We start from the raw sequence: 15,911 nt of genomic DNA on the forward strand, positions 1-15,911 counted from the left end.
TGTGAGGCTTACATAAATGAATCGATTTAAATACATGGTACAGTGCCTGGCATATAGTAGGCACTCAATGAAAATTAGCTATTATTACAGGCTTATAGGCAGTCAGAATAAAGGAGTGAATTGGGGGCAGCTGAAGGTTCTGATTTAAAGGGGAGACTGATGTTAATGGGAGCGTGGGGCCAGAGCTGTGATTTTCAGAATCTCCTCCTGAGGATTGTCACACCAGGTCCCAGCACGGCTCCTGAAAATGTAAATACCTTTTACATTTTCTTCTCAAGCCCTTATTTATTTATGTCTCAAAACTCTCTCTGCTTTTAAGGAGCGCAGCCTCCTGGCCAGGTCTTGAGTAGTGTGGTTTGTTCTGAGCACCTCTTTTACCGGCCAGGTGGCCTGTGCCCACTTCACCTTCCCTCCGAGTCCCGCGTCCGGCAGGTTTCTCCCATCTCAGGCCTCGAGAAAGACGCTCGAAAACTCATATTGTGCACCGGTGCGCCACCCTCCCCACGGAAAACCGCAAATCAGAGGAGCGACTGTGCTGCGGTGGAATTTGGGGCGTCTGCAACGTATTTAGGGGCGGGGCGGGGTCTCCCTCCGGGACCCTGTACCACCAGCAGGTGGCCATCTACCTGCGAGATCTGCCAGACCTCGCAGAAACTTGAACGGGACGTTGACGGCACTGCATGAGAAGAGTACAGCTGAATCTCCCCGAGCTGAGCACTGTACATCCTCGTAAAAGAGGGGGGAGAAAGGTGGGGACTCCCTGTTGGAGTGACTCAAGCATTCAGACCCCACGAACTTCATTCAGGAAAGCTTCAAGAGGGGTGAGTACGGAGCAGCCTATGGAAAAAGGAGAGCCTCCTTTTCTTAGGGCATTGTCCTTGGCTTGCATTGACTAGCTTTCCGAACCTCCGAGAAAGATTTTTCTGGAACGGAGGTGCATGATCAGATGGTGGGAGCGCGGGAAAGAATCCTGGGAAGGCGGTGCCTGCGCGCCCGGCTCTCTGCATTGGGAGGAGCTCGAATTCCCTCCCGCCAGATGGCGCTGTCTGGCTTCCCTTTGCCCTCCCGCTTCGGTCCCTGGAGGCTCCTGCCGCAGCGGCCGCTCTAGCCGGCTGGCGCGGGCTCTGTGGTTCCGGGCGGAAGTGAGGCGCGGAGCGGAACGGCCTCTGGTGACATTTTCTCCGGGCGGCGCGGACGAGTGAAGGGACTTGGTGGTGTATCCTGAGGAGGCGGCGAGATTTCTTGTGACCCTGGAGGGTTTCTGACCGCGCCTCTCTGCTAGCCAGCGGGGCTTGGTCTGAGTGGGAGAAGGCGGCGGTGGGCGTCGCGTTCCGAGTCACCGCGGCCGGCAGAGTCCCGGCCCGGCGGTCAGTGCGTGCCCCGACGGGGCGAGCGCAGCGGACGAGGAGGTGCGGAGCCGCGGCAGAGAGCAGGTGAGGCGTGAATGGGCGTCGGGCCGCGGCCGGCTGCGTGTCTAGCCGCCGCACCCGGGCTGCGTCCCGGGGAGGGGTCGGGTTGAGTCGAGTCGTCGGGGTGCGGGCCGCGGGTGAAGGCTCTGCGGCGTCCGGGCGCCGGGGCGGTGAGGGTCCACCGGCGGGTGTCGGGTGTTCGCGCCTGGAGTTGCAGGGAGGCGCGGCCCGGGTCGAGGCTAACTAGATGGTTTGGTTGCTGGCTCGCCCGCCGGCTGGTGACCCTCTCGTCCTCCCGGCTCGCCGGAGTTGGCGGGCCGAGCCCCCGGCCCTCCAGCCCTCCCCCAGACCGCCGGGGCCCGGGCGAGGCCGGTCCCTTTCCCCGGCGGCTGAGAGTAGTAGGCTGGAGGTGCTGCAGACCGCGGGCCGCGCGGCGCAGCGGCTTTACGGCCCTGGAGTTGCTTTCACGCAACTTTTCGGCGCCCCGGCGGGCGGGGGAAGCGGCGGCGGCTGCACCTCTGCCAACTCTGCGGGCTCTGCCGGCCGGGGTCTGGCGCCGACACCTGCCCCGACTCCTGAGAGCCCAGGCCGCCTCCCCGGCGCAGCGGTGGCCTAGGAGGAGGGAGGAAAGCTTTCTCAAGCGCGGTGCTTTCTGCCTCTGGGCGCTTTCTTTTGGTCGGCAGACGCTTCTGGTCCTCGGGAGGGATACGTCAGTCTCCAAAATTGATCTCCTCTGGCGAGTTTGTCAACTTTATTTAGACAGCCGGCGAGGATGTAAAGCTACGAGCCCCAAGTTAAAGATCATCGTCTTCTCTGACTCTTCCCAGAGAGTTCTCCTCTTTTCCCCAGTGGCACTTTGAACTTTATTCCTTATAACACCGACCTCAGTGAATTAATTCTTGGAGCGGCTGCCCCCAACAGAACCAACAGCACGTCATTCATTCTGCCTTTTAAGTCGTCCTCTTGTTTGTAACAGAATAGATGCTCACAGATTGAAGGAGTGAACGTCTGTCAGTACTTGTTCTCCCAGATTGAGCCGCTTGAGCAGTGTATCCTTGGGTGCACGTTTGGTTTCTTGCTTGAGCTTTTGCTTTCTGAATCCTACCCAGTAGGATGAAAATTCCACTGATGATAGGTGACAAAGTATCCTTTGCCAAGGTAGACCTCTTGATTACAACTACATCTGGTGGTTTTGCTTAGGTTGTTACTGTGTAGTTTCGTTGGGCACCTGCTAACGGTTTGAATTACTTTTTCTTCTCCTGGGATATTTAAGGATGGAGACTATTAGCTTTTCTGATGTAGTTTTATTGATCCTGGCAATGGGATTTTTTCCAGTAAGAGCACTGCCTTATGGTTTAACAAGGATTTTTAGGGGCCTACAGCTGATAGTTACTACCCGATGTCCTGAGGAATGACAACGCTAACCGTTTTTCAGTAGGAAGTGTAATATTTTGGCAGAGTAACCTGGCCAATGCAATGCCTAGTTGAGAGCTTTATACTCAGTAAATATAAAATATAAAATTATGAATTAAATATGAATTCAGGAAACCAGATGAAATTTAGATAATCTGTATGCTACTTTAAAAAGAGCCTTAGTGAAATTTTACGCAGTTCCATGAAATGAGAAATAAAAATATTTTCAGGCATTTCTAATTTAGATTATTTCAGATTACTTTTCAGTACCACTTTAATCTTAAAACTTCAGACTGCATCCTTTTCATAATGTTTGTGTTATAGATAAAAACTTCAAAATAGGTGTATATAATATGAAAGGCAGGGAGAGACATTATGGTATTATACCTAAAGCATCAACTACATATAATTTCTTAATGGAAAGAATTTTTTTCTGACTTTTTTTTTTTTTTTTTGAAAAATGGGAGGGGCTGGATTTTGGGGCTGGAAACTTTCCCATTGCCAATTAGCTTCATACTAAGTTCACAGTGTAGCTGTTACATTACTCAGTAATTCAGTTTACATTACTCTTAAATGCATTTATGAAAGTGTCGTCATACTCTTTTTTGTAGTCTTCATGGTTTATCAGAGACCCATATATTAAAGATAAATTAAGCTTTAAATTCTAATTTAAGACAGTTCTTTTAGAACTGAGAGCTCCGTGTATGTCCCGTAAAGGTTTCTATTTTTCATAAGTGACATTGGTACCTTAAGTCTCCTTACTGTTTCACTGTTAATTTCTGGGAGTTTGTGTAGTCACTCATTATTTAAGAGGTGGTTTTGGTGGGACCTTCAATCTTATGGTTTTGTTCTGATGCGTGCATGAATAGACTTGATATATGGGTAATTAGGATATTTTTGTTTTTTTCTCTTTAAAGTTTGGAACTAGTGCATGCTAGAGACCCAAACAAACCTTACGTTTGTAACTTTGGTAAACCACTTTAGAACTTCCTAATGTTTCTGCATGTGACTAGGGACATCTTTACCAAATTGATGATACTTGAGAAAACCTGTAAAAGAGGAAAAATGGACTATGGTATGATTTCTTTTAAACTATGTTGATTTCAATATTCTCTATTATTTTAGGAAAGAGTTTGGGGCCACATAAAGTTTCTTGGGTAGCTGTAAATTATATGGTAAAAATGAAACAAATTAATTGTGAAAAGGTATGAGACTAGAAAGGTGACAAAGCTATTGAGAAAACACAGATGACAAAACATTCAGTGGCACCTCTTTATTCTCACAACGCTCATTTATTGATTGTTTCCTGTGTGCCAGCACTCTGTTTGCTAGAACTGGAGTACCGGATAAGACTGACAGAGCCCTGATGCTGCAGGAACTTAAACCTGAGGTTTTAACTGATTTCCAGGTGGGCATTCCAGGCTAGGGAGCAGCCTAAGCAAAGTCATGAGTATCAGTGATCTTGAATGGTTAAGTGTGGCTGGTTGTGAAAGTACAGTACCTTAGTCTGTTAATGAGATACTACTTCTCTTGCAGGGGGTGGGGGGAACTCAGGTGGAATATAAAAGATCAGGTAGGCAGTCCTTTAACATTTATTTCAGTGAGTAGGAATTTATTTGGTTTTAATTTTTTATTTTGGATTGATGCTTTGATAGTTATTTTTTATTTATTTTTTATGTATTTTTAGAGGGGGGGAGGGAGAGAGAGGGAGAGAAACATCAGTGTGTGGTTGTCTCCTATGTGTCCCCCACTGTGACCCGCTTGCAACCCAGGAATGTGCCCCAGCTGGGAATCGAACTGGCAACCCCTTGGTTTGCAGGGCAGTAGTCAGTCCACTGAAGCATACCAGCCAGGGCTGACAGTTATTTTTTAGTTGTCAAATTTCAGTCAGATTTAAATTTGACTGTTGTCATGGAACTTTTCTAAATCCTTAGCCTTTATCTTTAATTGTACCTACTTTCCCTACTCTTTAAGGACTCATGATTGAACTTAAGGGAAATAAACAGTGTTTTCTGCTTTTGTGTGGGCAGCTTTTCTCAGCAGAAGTGGGATTGATGTTCAGTCAGTTTTCACACTCAGCCCACGTGTCCTTGTAAAAGAAAGGAGCAGGGTGAAACTAAAAAGCGTCTTGCTTGTTTTATTTTCTTCTATGTTCCTGAACTGCTAGGGAGGATTGTTTGTTGTATATATTGTACATATTTATCACAACATATTAATAACAGCTGATAATAGTAAATGTAATTTTAAAATAATGTAAAATAGCCAGTGTAACTCAGATTTGATGGTTGTCTTATTTAGGATTTGTAGTTTTCATTTACAGTGTTTAAATTTTGTTTCTGTTCTCTTTCATTCAAAATAGGGACCTCATTCCTCTTTCCTCTGATCCTGTCAATAGCCAATAGACAGATGGTGTAAATCCTGTTATTAATTTGATTTTATTTAATTTTAAAAGTAACTGGATGAGTATTTTCTAGGTAATATTAATAAAAAGTAGAACTCTTTCCGTAAAACTTAGTTTTATTTGTATGTGGGGGTTTTTATACCTGGTTAAATTAAAAAACCCATTTACTGTCCTGGCCAGGTGGCAAAGTTGGTTGGAGCGGTGGCTTGTACACCAAAAAGTTTCAGGTTTGAGTGCCTGTGGGAGGCAGCCTATCAATGGTTCTCTCTCACATGGATGTTTCTCTCCACCCTCAGCTGCCCTGGCCCCCCAAAATCATTAAATCGTTACAACATATCCTTGGTGAGGATTTACAAAAAACAAAACCACTTACTGAGCACTTTGGTGCCAGGTGGGGATGGTTACAAAGATAAATCATTTGTCTCAGGGAACTCAAATGTAGTGAATCAGATAATTTTTAAGTTTCTTTCCTGCTCTAAAGTGTGGAGAAGAAAAGTAGGCTATATGAGAAAAAAGTACCATATAACAGAACAACTATAGTATGGAATTAGTCTTTTCCTTTATAAAATCATTTTAAATAAGGATTTGGAAGATAGCTCCTATATGGGTCTCTAAGCTTAAAAGAAAATGATTGGAATCTTGAATGTTCTTTTTGTACTGCCAGTTCATTTACAAAATACTTTTTACTCTGGAATCAAAACCATGTATTACTAAATTAGGTCTGATTGTTATTCAAAGAGGAAAAAATTAAATCTGTTAAAATTTACAGTATATACCAAAAAAACCCAAACAAAACAAAACAATTTATACAGCCATTCTTATGAATCTGGATTAACTAGGATTGTGTTTAGGTGATCTAGAAATTAATGTTTTCACTAACGTGGTTAGCATTAGGGAAACAAGATAACCAAAAAGATGAATGGAAGTTATTTTTTACTGAGTTGTCTGGTTTAAAAAAAAGCAAAAAACTTTTATGATGTCCAGAGTCAGCATTTTGTTAGGTGCCTTATAATTAGAGAAAGATATTGTTGGGGAGAGGGAACTTGGGTGTGGACTTAAACTGTAGGAAAACAGGACTGTTTTCCTTTCTGTTAAGGACAAAAGAACAAAAACTTCATGTGGTTAAGATTTTAAGCAGTGTCCTGTCCGCCTTAATTTTAACTCAGTATAGAAGTCTAGTTTATTCTTAAATCAGCATTTTATTATCAAGAGTTTCCCATTATTTTTCTCTGCTACGGTCCACCAAACAATTTGCTGTGACTCTGAGGTCATGTATAGTGGATAGGTTTTTGGCAACATTTATCTTGGGGACCTCAGGTCTCAGCATGTGGTAACAAATCCTTATGTGTATTGTCTTCTGAGGGAGATAGAAAATGGCCAGAACAGAACCCTTGGAGGAAACCTAGAACCTGTGTTTTAAATTATTCTTGGTTTACAATGTTGGTGCTTTTGAGTACTTAGAGGGTCTCTCCTTAGCCATGGTTCATTCTTTGCATTTGGTAACTTCTTGGCGTCTTGGTGCTAGTTTATGCGCAGTCCTGGTACTGGGCCAGGTATAAGTCAGTAGTGGTGGTATCTGCCACGTGAAGTGATTTGAGCAGCCATTATCACCCTTGGTCTATTTATAGAGCTTATATCAGTGGAGAAGAGGTTGGCTGGCAGGCAGGCTAAGCTGCTCTCCTCCCGTCGTTGCAATCTCAGAATTTATACTTCAGTTCCGGGTAGGCCAGATCATTGAGCTGTATTAAGTTTTAGTGCTCCCTTTCTGTACACCAGCTTTTTAGCACTCAGTTTCTTAAGCAACTTCATTCACTCTTGAAGGAAAAAAGAGAACCATATAACTATTATCACACTGAAAAATAATTAGCAATAATTTCTTAATGTATGATATTCAGTGTTCAGATTTCTCTATCATCTCATAAATGTGTTTTTACAATCATTGAGTTGAAGTCAAATGAGGTCTGTGCGTTGTTTTATAGATTATAGGTTTTCCCTCCATTTCTTTTTCTTTCTTTTTTAAAGATTGATTTTATTTATTTTTTAGAGAGAGGAAGGGAGGGAGGAAGAGAGGGAGAGAAACATCAATGTGTGGTTGTGTCTCGCACACCCCCCACGAAGGACCCTGCCTGCAACCAGGCATGTGCCCTGACGGGGAATTGAACTGGTGACTCCCTGGTCTGCAGACCAGCACTCAATCCACTGAGCACACCAGGCAGGGTCCCCCTCTATTTGTTATTCCTGGCAAATTATTTGTTGAAGAAATAGGAGTTTCCCAGTTTGAATTTGCCAGTTACATTCCTGTGTTGATGATATTAAACACATTCCTCTGTCCTCTGGGTTTCTTGCTAATTGGTATTAGGTTTGACCAGATTCGGTTTCTATAGGTATAATCTCTCTTATTTTTTCTTTTTTTTCTTTGAGGGGTCAAGAATACTTTATAGATGATGAGTACACTTGTATCAGGAGGCACATAATGTTTGGTTCTATGTGATGTTAGCAGCTGTTTGTGCTTATTGCCTATCTCCATCAATTTATTAGTCATAATTCCTCACTGGGAATGCCTTTTATCATTCTTAGTTCTGAATCTTTTATATTGTGTCTTGTTTATAGCCTATTCAACCTCTTCCTTTTGAGAGCTAAGTGAAGGGAAGGGAAGAGTTGCTGTGGAGAAAATAGCCATCTTCTACAGGGTCCAGTAGAAGTAAGGCCTGCTTGAGTGTGGTTGGTAGGGTGTAATAATATGGTGTAATAATTTATAGTTTTAATTTGAACATTTCACTTAATTTCTTTCATATGATGTGCTAGAGTGTGATATTATGTTACAGAATTATCTGCACATGACTTTTTAATAAAAGATTTTGTAATAAAAAGGTTATTTGTGCTGGAACCTGTGTATGTAATTCTGTAGTGTTTTTATTTCAGTCCTGATCTTCGGTTCCTGTACTGTTCACACTACAACTTCACAGTGGAAAAACTAACCTCAAATCCTGACCCATAACAGAAAGATGTCCTTCGAAAGCAAAGTTTTTTGCAGTGTTGGTGCTTATTTAAGATAAGAGTACTGTTGTCATTTTAAGTTGTTAGTGGTTATATATAAGAATTAGAAAAGAGGTTAATTTTTCTACTTCAAAAGATTTTGTAACATCATTGTTACAGATGCAGTGGAATCTCTTCCAGTATCTAAATGACTGGGGAGAGGGGGCTTCATTTTGTTTTTTAGTGGTTTACTGCCCTCTACCTTTTTAGTTTTGTAGTGTCTGGTTTTTGTATCTTTATGCATAAATACACAATCATTTTATAATACAGTATTCTAAGTGTATCGAAACAACTTTACTAGGCTATTAACAATTGTGTTAGTTTTGTCTTACGTTTTTATGTGGAAAGAGAAAAGGAGAGTTACTCTATAAGAAATAATGTCGATTCTATGTAATGGAATGTATGTTTATATACAAGTCAGTAATACTAAGTTTTAAGCAAAACAAGGTATTTCATTAGTGATTTTTAAAAATGGTTTTCATCAACTCAACAAATATTTATTACATATTATGTGTTAGGAACTGTGAGTGAACTGAAGATGTTTAACATAATCTGTTTTTAAGGAGATTTGTAATCTAATGGAGCTGGGGGGAGGTGAGTGAAAATATTTACACAAATTATTTGGTTAGCTATGTTCCTGTTGGTGGTTTCATGACTTTTGTTTTAAAAGTCTCATCCATATAAAAAGTGTTTTTTACACCAGCTTAAAAATGGTTCATTTGCTTTGATTTTTTAGTGTTAAGAGTACATCATTTTTGACTCACAGATTCAGTAATAAACATGCACAGTTGAACATTTAAACTCTAAGCCACCTAAGGATTTTGAAGGTAAGCCTATTAAACAACTTTAAAAAAAATGTGTGTATTCTAGACTGTTAGAGGTAATTTAAACTGCAATTCTTTTGCTTAGTAACTCCTCCCCTCTTTATATGGTATAGTTTTTACTTTTATTGATTAACCATTTGGTGTACCTTGGGCATAATTGAAAATAAGCACATGGAAAACTATGTACAGTTTTCTTTCAGTATAAAGATACAGAAATGGTGTGGTTTCTATAAAATGAATCAGAACAATGGATGTTTTGTTTTTAAGGAAAATTATCAAAGGAGTAGTCTTGTTTAACTTCTTAAGTGGAAAATATAACTATGCCTTAATTTATACAAAGGATATCTTCTTGTGTATTTGTGTGCAAAACCAAATTTTAATATCAAACTTCAAGTACATTAGGAAAACTTATTTTAAAGGAGTCTGTATTAAAACCTTACCTCTTAAATGTATAAATTAATTTAATTTTTGTAAAGATCCAAATGTTTAGAACTTTTATTTTGATTATTGGAAGCTACTTGTGTAGCGTGATCTAGTCTTAGGTTAACAAGCAGGTTGGAAATTCAGAAACAATTCTAAATATATCTGTCTAACTTTATCTAAATATATCTTGGCCATTGACCTACATATTCTTTTCTTAGAAATGAGGGTTATACATTTCAGGTTAACTATGAACAGTAATTAATAAAAATAATTAAAAAGTTCTGAAAACCAGCCCTGGCTGGCGTAGCTCAGTGGACTGAGCGCGGGCTGCGAACCAAAGTGTTGCACGTTCGATTCCCAGCCAGGGCACATGCCTAGGTTGCAGGCCATGACCCCCAGCAACCTCACATTGATGTTTCTCTCTCTCTCTCTCTATCTATCTCTCTATCTCTCTATCTATCTATCTTTCTCCCTCCCCTCTCTAAAAATAAATAAATAAAATCTTTAAAAAAAAAAGTTCTGAAAACCTAAATAGAACTGTTTAGATAGTTGCCAGGGTGGTTAGATCACTTCTGTGTCTTTTTAAAATACAACTTTTAAAAAATTATACAAATATGCAACAAAACATTCATCAATTAAAAGAAAATGTTCTGGCTGGTATGGCTCAGTGGATTGAGTGCTGGCCTGTGAACTGAAAGGTTGCTGGTTTGATTCCTGGTCAGGGCACATGCCTGGGTTGTGGGCCAGGTCCCCAGTGGGGGGTGTTGGAGAGGTAGCCGAATGATGTGTCTATTGCACATTGATATTCCTCTCCCTCTCTTTCTCTCTCCCTCCCCCCTCTCTAAAAATTAATAAATAAAACCTTTAAAAAATGACTAGTGACTGAAGCATTCTTTTAGTGTGTTGTATTTTTTGAACTTGCCTATATCTTTTTGCTTTTTAGACTATTCTTTGAAACTTTTTTGAAGACTTTAAGGCCTAGGAGAATTCGTGGTTTTGAGTATTTATGCCATGTCTAAAATTGACCAACAGCATCAGTAGTGTCCCTTGGAAGCACTAGTTTTCCAATGTTGAGGAGCAAAGGCCAAGGTAATGCAGCTTGTTCTTCCATTCCTATTCCATGAAGTCTACAAGTAGAGCCTTAATTGCAGTGGTTTTTCTGTGTGCTATGACCCTAACTCCTGTGAAAATATTTATGCAGAAGATAACTGTAAAACATACACAGTAGCTTCACATGCATTTTTTAAAAAGCAAAAATGAGATTTAATAGGTTCATTTAACTGTGATAAGTCCAGTGTGCAACTGGCCTCTGGCCTAGTTGGAGCTAGGAACTCATTTGATATCTGGGCACTACTTTTCTATGTGTACTGCCTTTGTATTGCTTTTCTTTGGGGGATTTATTTTCCGCTAGGTTTTTCTCTCCTGAGAGCAAAGTTGGCCCCCAAGCAGCACCAAGCTAACTAGTTTCCTCAGCATTAAAATAATTTTATAATGAAACTTTTTTTAGAGCAGTTTTAGGTTTGCAGAAAATTGAGTAGAAAGTACAGGGTTTCTATATATCCCCTCCTGAGTTTTCCCCATTTATTAACACCTTGCATTAGTTTACATTTGTTATAATTGATAAGCTAATATTGCTATATTATTGGAGAGCAAGTTTACATTAGGGCTTACTTTTCATGCTGGAAAACAGATACTATGTTGAATAATACAGAATAGCAGTTCTGTGGGTTTTGACAAATGTCTTATGCCTGTCCTTCGTTACAGTGTCTAATAAAACAGCTTCACTGCCTGACTTGACACCATCCTTTCTCATGTCCTGTATTTACTCTTTGATTTCTCAGATTTATCCATGTCTCTCTGTTGGAACTACCATTTAGTCCAGAGCTACCATACTTTTTTGCCTTGCCTTCCAATTGTTTTACTGACATTTACTCTTACCTTTTTTTTGTCCAGTCTCCACTGTTGCAGCCAGAACTGTCTTTTTGAAGTGTCAGTTTAAATCTCTGTTTCCCTCCTTTATTTAGTAGGTTCTTATTCCTCCTCGGGAAGACTTTTTAGATCTCCTAGGCTATGTCACATTCCTCTTTTCTTTCTCCTTTCATGGTGCCAACATACTTTCTCTCTACCAGACTTGCCAGAGTAATACCTTTAATATTTATTTGTGTGATTATTTGATTGACTCTTTAAACTGTAAGTTCTGTTAGGAAGCTGGTGTATATTTCCCAGTGCCTAGCATAGTAGCTGACACTTCATACTCAGTAATTATGTGTTGAATGTATGAATGAGCCCCAGATGACTTTGATTGGAGGGAAGTACCTTACAAAGATTGAAAGATACTATTTCTTTTAAAAGAAGATTTTATTTATTGTTAGAAAGAGGGGAAGGGAAGGAGAAAGAGAGGGAAAGGAACATCAATGTGTGGTTGCTTCTCACGTGCCCCTCACTTGGGGACCTGGCCTGAAACCCAGGCATGTGCCCTGACTGGGAATTGAACAGGCAACCCTTTGGTTTGCAGGCCCACACTCAGTCTATTGAACTCTACCAGCCAGGGCCTAAAAGACTTTGTGCTTGTTTTGCACTAGATGCTTTAACGTGTTACTCATTTCATCCTGCAAGGACTAAAGTTTTACAAACAAGGAAACAGAGGCTTAGAGAACATCAATAATTTATCAGAGCAGCATTTCAGGTTCCCTTCTTTTTGAGCCTTAGGACTGGTGTTTTTATGAACTTTTATTTATTTTCATTTTTAAAAGTTGTTGGATCACCATATTTCATGGCTATCACCATGAAAATACACCGTATTGTATTAATGCTGAGAGTGACACCAGTTTCGTTTCTGCAGGCTTACTGTCTTTGTCAAAGTAGAACTCTCATCTAAATCTAATAATCTTTAAGTGATCTCAAATGAAACTGAAATCCCTTCTTGGGTTTTGAGTTTAGTACCTGTGAACTTGTTTCTTTTAATTTTTCTCATGTCTCTCTCTTACAGAGTATAGCTTTGCGATTCTGTAGTAGCCCCTTTTACTCTTGTTTTTATTTATTGAAATCATTCTTAACCTTTATAAGCCCAGTTAAATTACTTGTCTCTTCATACACATACTTTCTAGAGTCTAGAGTTCTTTATACCTTTCCTATAGTACTTAACCTAATTCTGTGCTTGTACTCATCCAGTTAATTTGTGTGAGCTGCTTACTGTCTTTAACTACCCTGAAACACTTAATCAGTAGATTTTCAACAGATATTTGTTTTTGTTTTTTTATTGTATTTGAGTGTGAGTACCATAACTTACTCATTTAAAAAATTATTGATTTAGAGAGAGAGGGAAATAAACATAGATTTGTTGTTCTACATTTATTGGTTGATTCTTGTATGTGCCCTGACTGGGGATTGAACCTGCAACTTTGGCATATTGGGACAACATCCTAACCAACTGAGCTGCCGGGTCAAGACTTGATTTATGCATTTTTGTAATTCCAAATGTAACATCTTGCGTGACACAGTAGGTATTTGATACCTATTAGCTGAATTAAATATTTTTTGTCCTAGTCTGTCTTTTTAAAATAGTTTTTTTATTTTAATGAGTTGAACCAGTAGTACAAGATCATATTTTAAAAAAGATTTTATGTATTTATCATTAGAGAGAGGGGAAGTGAGGGAGAAAGAGGGGAAAAAAGCACCAGTTGTGAGAGAAAAATCAATCAGTTGCCTCTTGTTTGCCCCCATCTGGGGTTCTGGCCTGCAACCTAGGCATATCCCCTGACTGGGAATAGAATCAGCAACCTCTTGGTTAGCAGGCTGGTGCTTAGGCCACTGAGCCACACCAGCGAGGGCCAGGTTTTTATTTTTAAACAAAAAAGGTTCTGGTTGCAATTGTAGTGATCAGGAGTGGATGTGGGGAGACCACTAATGTGGTTGTAATATTCCAAGCAGTAGTAGGTCATGGTAGCTTGGACTAGGCAATATAGAAATGTAAAGACTTGAAGGATATTTGGGTGGTCAAATTGATAGGGCTTGGTCATGGAGTGGAATTTGGGGGCATGCTTTTGGGTTTGGTAATGATACCAGATTAATTACACAGTAATTGCTTGGTAGGGAATGGGCAGATTTTTTTTTTAATTTTTTTCAATTTTTTTAGCATCGTAAACTTGCAATGTCTTCCAGATAATCTAAATAGACTGTCAAGTAGACAATTGATCTTTGAAAGAGCCTTTCGGGCTAAAGGTATGAGTTTGGGAGCAGAGATGTGGACCATAGCAGCTAGATATAAAACAAGAGGAAGGAGGCCCTAAGAGTAGGCCATGAAGAACTAAATTTAAAGAGATGAGAAGAATGAGTCAACAAAATAGATATAAGTAGGTAGGTAGAGTTGGAGAGGAAGGAGGCAAATCCTCATAGTGCGATGGTATAGAAGTCCGTGGAAGGGTATTTTCAAGAATGGGAAATGGTAAACAGTATGAGATACGCTGAGAGGTAAGGAGTCAGGACTAAAAGTGTCTTGGATTTGGTGTTACAAAGTAATGGTATATATAGCCTTTTCAAAACTTTAGATGGAATAATGGGAACAGAAACTAGGTTGCATTAGGTTGAGCAGTGGAGGATATGGAATTAGAAATGCTGACAGTTCTTGAAGTTTGGCGATTGAAGTGAAAATAGAGCAAGAAAGATGTGTTTTTTGTTTTTTTTTTTAAAGGTAAGACTTGGGCATACTTTTTAAACGTTTTATTCTCTTGATAGTGTCTTGCAGAGCAAAAGTTTTTAATTTTAATAAAGTCTATGTATCAGTTTTTTCTTTCATGGATTGTGCTTTTGGTGGTGTATATAAAAACTCATTGCTAAACCTAAGTTCAGCTAAATTTTCTGTTTTCAACTAGAAGTTTTATCGATTTTCATTTTACGTTTACTTGTGTGATCCAGTTTGAGTTATTTTTGTTAAAGATATACCGCCTGTGTCTAGATGAAATTTTTCAGATGGATGTCCAATTGTTCCAGCACCATTTATTGAGAAGACTTTTTCTCCATTGAATTGCATTTGCTTTTTTTGTCACAGGTCAGTTGACTATATGGGTCTCTTTCTGGGCTCTCTATATTGAGTTCTTTGGCTCATATTATACTGTCTTGATTACTGTAGCTTTACAGTAAGTCTTGAAGTTGGGTAGTGTCAGTCCTCCAACCTCAAGTATTGTGTTGACTGCTTTGGGCCTTTTCCAAATAACCTTAGGACCTGTGATGTCAGTATCTACAAAATACCTTGCTGGAATTTTGATTGGGAATACATTGAATCTGTGAATCAAGTTAGGAAGAATTGCTATCTCAACAGTAATGAGTCTTTCAATCCATGAACACAGAATATATTATCTTGAAGATTAAGAATAGGAAGAATTGACTTGTGATGATAAAGGTCAGAATAATGATTTGAGGGGCACGTAATGATCAGAGGGTGGCATGGAGGTTTTGGAATTTTGGAAATATCCAGTATCCATTTGCTCATTACGTGGACATATTAATTTTTTAAAAAATCTGTCAACTTGCACACTTATGGTGCCTATACTTCTCTGTGCTAATATTTCAGTCAAAATGTTTCTTAAAAAAAAAAAAAATACTTAGAGGACAGAATCAATTTTGATTTAAAGAGCAGAGAACTCAGCATACAAGTTTGTTTTGTAGTGGTCTAAACCTACTTACTGGTACTTTTGAAAATATGTGGGTATAGATTTTGGGGGGGAGGGGAACTGGGAATTTAAATACTGAAAATAAGCAGACTCACTTGAAAGATTGATCTTTAGTGCATTTTTTGTGAACTGTTTTTATATGGCTATATATGGCGGTCACAGATATAGGCAGAATTTGTATTATTAATTTTAAATAAAATGAAGGATACTGTAGATTAAATCTTGGAAAAAACTATACCACAAGTTCTGTTAGAAACAAAGTGTTTTTGAGGGAAGTTGGTATACGCCCTATTACTTGGTATTTGAAGCTAGATTAGATAAAACAGAAGAAGGTGTCCTATTTTGACCATCCTGCATTGCAAAGGAATAGACAGGATCACTTGAAAGCCTTTTTCTTTTTTTTTTTTGAACTTAAATTTCTGTGATGGGGAAATGTTATAGTCTTTAGTGTGAAAAAGCATTCTTGTTTTGTCAGTAAAACATTGACCCCCTTCAAAGTTGATTTTTTGTCTAAATATTAGTTCAGAATATTCTTTTGAGCAAGAGAACAAAGAATTTATGAGTTACCTAATACTATGGCTTGTACACGTGGAGAATCATTGTAAGTTAACTGGTATCCATCATGTTTGAGGCATTAGCTGCTTGTATTTCTTACAGGTGATGACATGAAGTAAACAGATGGAGTGCTAGCAATTAGCATGCCTCATTTTACATGAGTGTAGAGCAAAATGTTGTC

The 15,911-nt window shown here is 39.5% G+C and overlaps 1 protein-coding gene across 3 annotated transcripts in view; it reads left to right on the plus strand.

Moving 5' to 3' along the window:
* Window positions 1-685: 685 nt before the first annotated feature.
* The window catches only part of CUNH18orf25 (chromosome unknown C18orf25 homolog), a 70,086-nt gene continuing 54,860 nt past the window's right edge, over window positions 686-15,911 (plus strand). For 2 of the 3 annotated variants that reach the window (XM_045849824.1, XM_045849826.1), the window contains exon 1: window positions 1,143-1,433. The gene's annotated coding sequence lies outside the window, so the exon portion shown is untranslated. Of the gene's footprint in view, window positions 822-1,142; window positions 1,434-15,911 lie in introns of those variants that run through there. The other variant, XM_045849825.1, reaches the window with a different exon arrangement.

This window comes from Phyllostomus hastatus, unplaced genomic scaffold (assembly GCF_019186645.2).
Source record: "Phyllostomus hastatus isolate PE091 unplaced genomic scaffold, TTU_PhHast_1.1 phas_contig_80, whole genome shotgun sequence".
NCBI classification, from domain to species: Eukaryota; Metazoa; Chordata; class Mammalia; order Chiroptera; family Phyllostomidae; genus Phyllostomus; species Phyllostomus hastatus.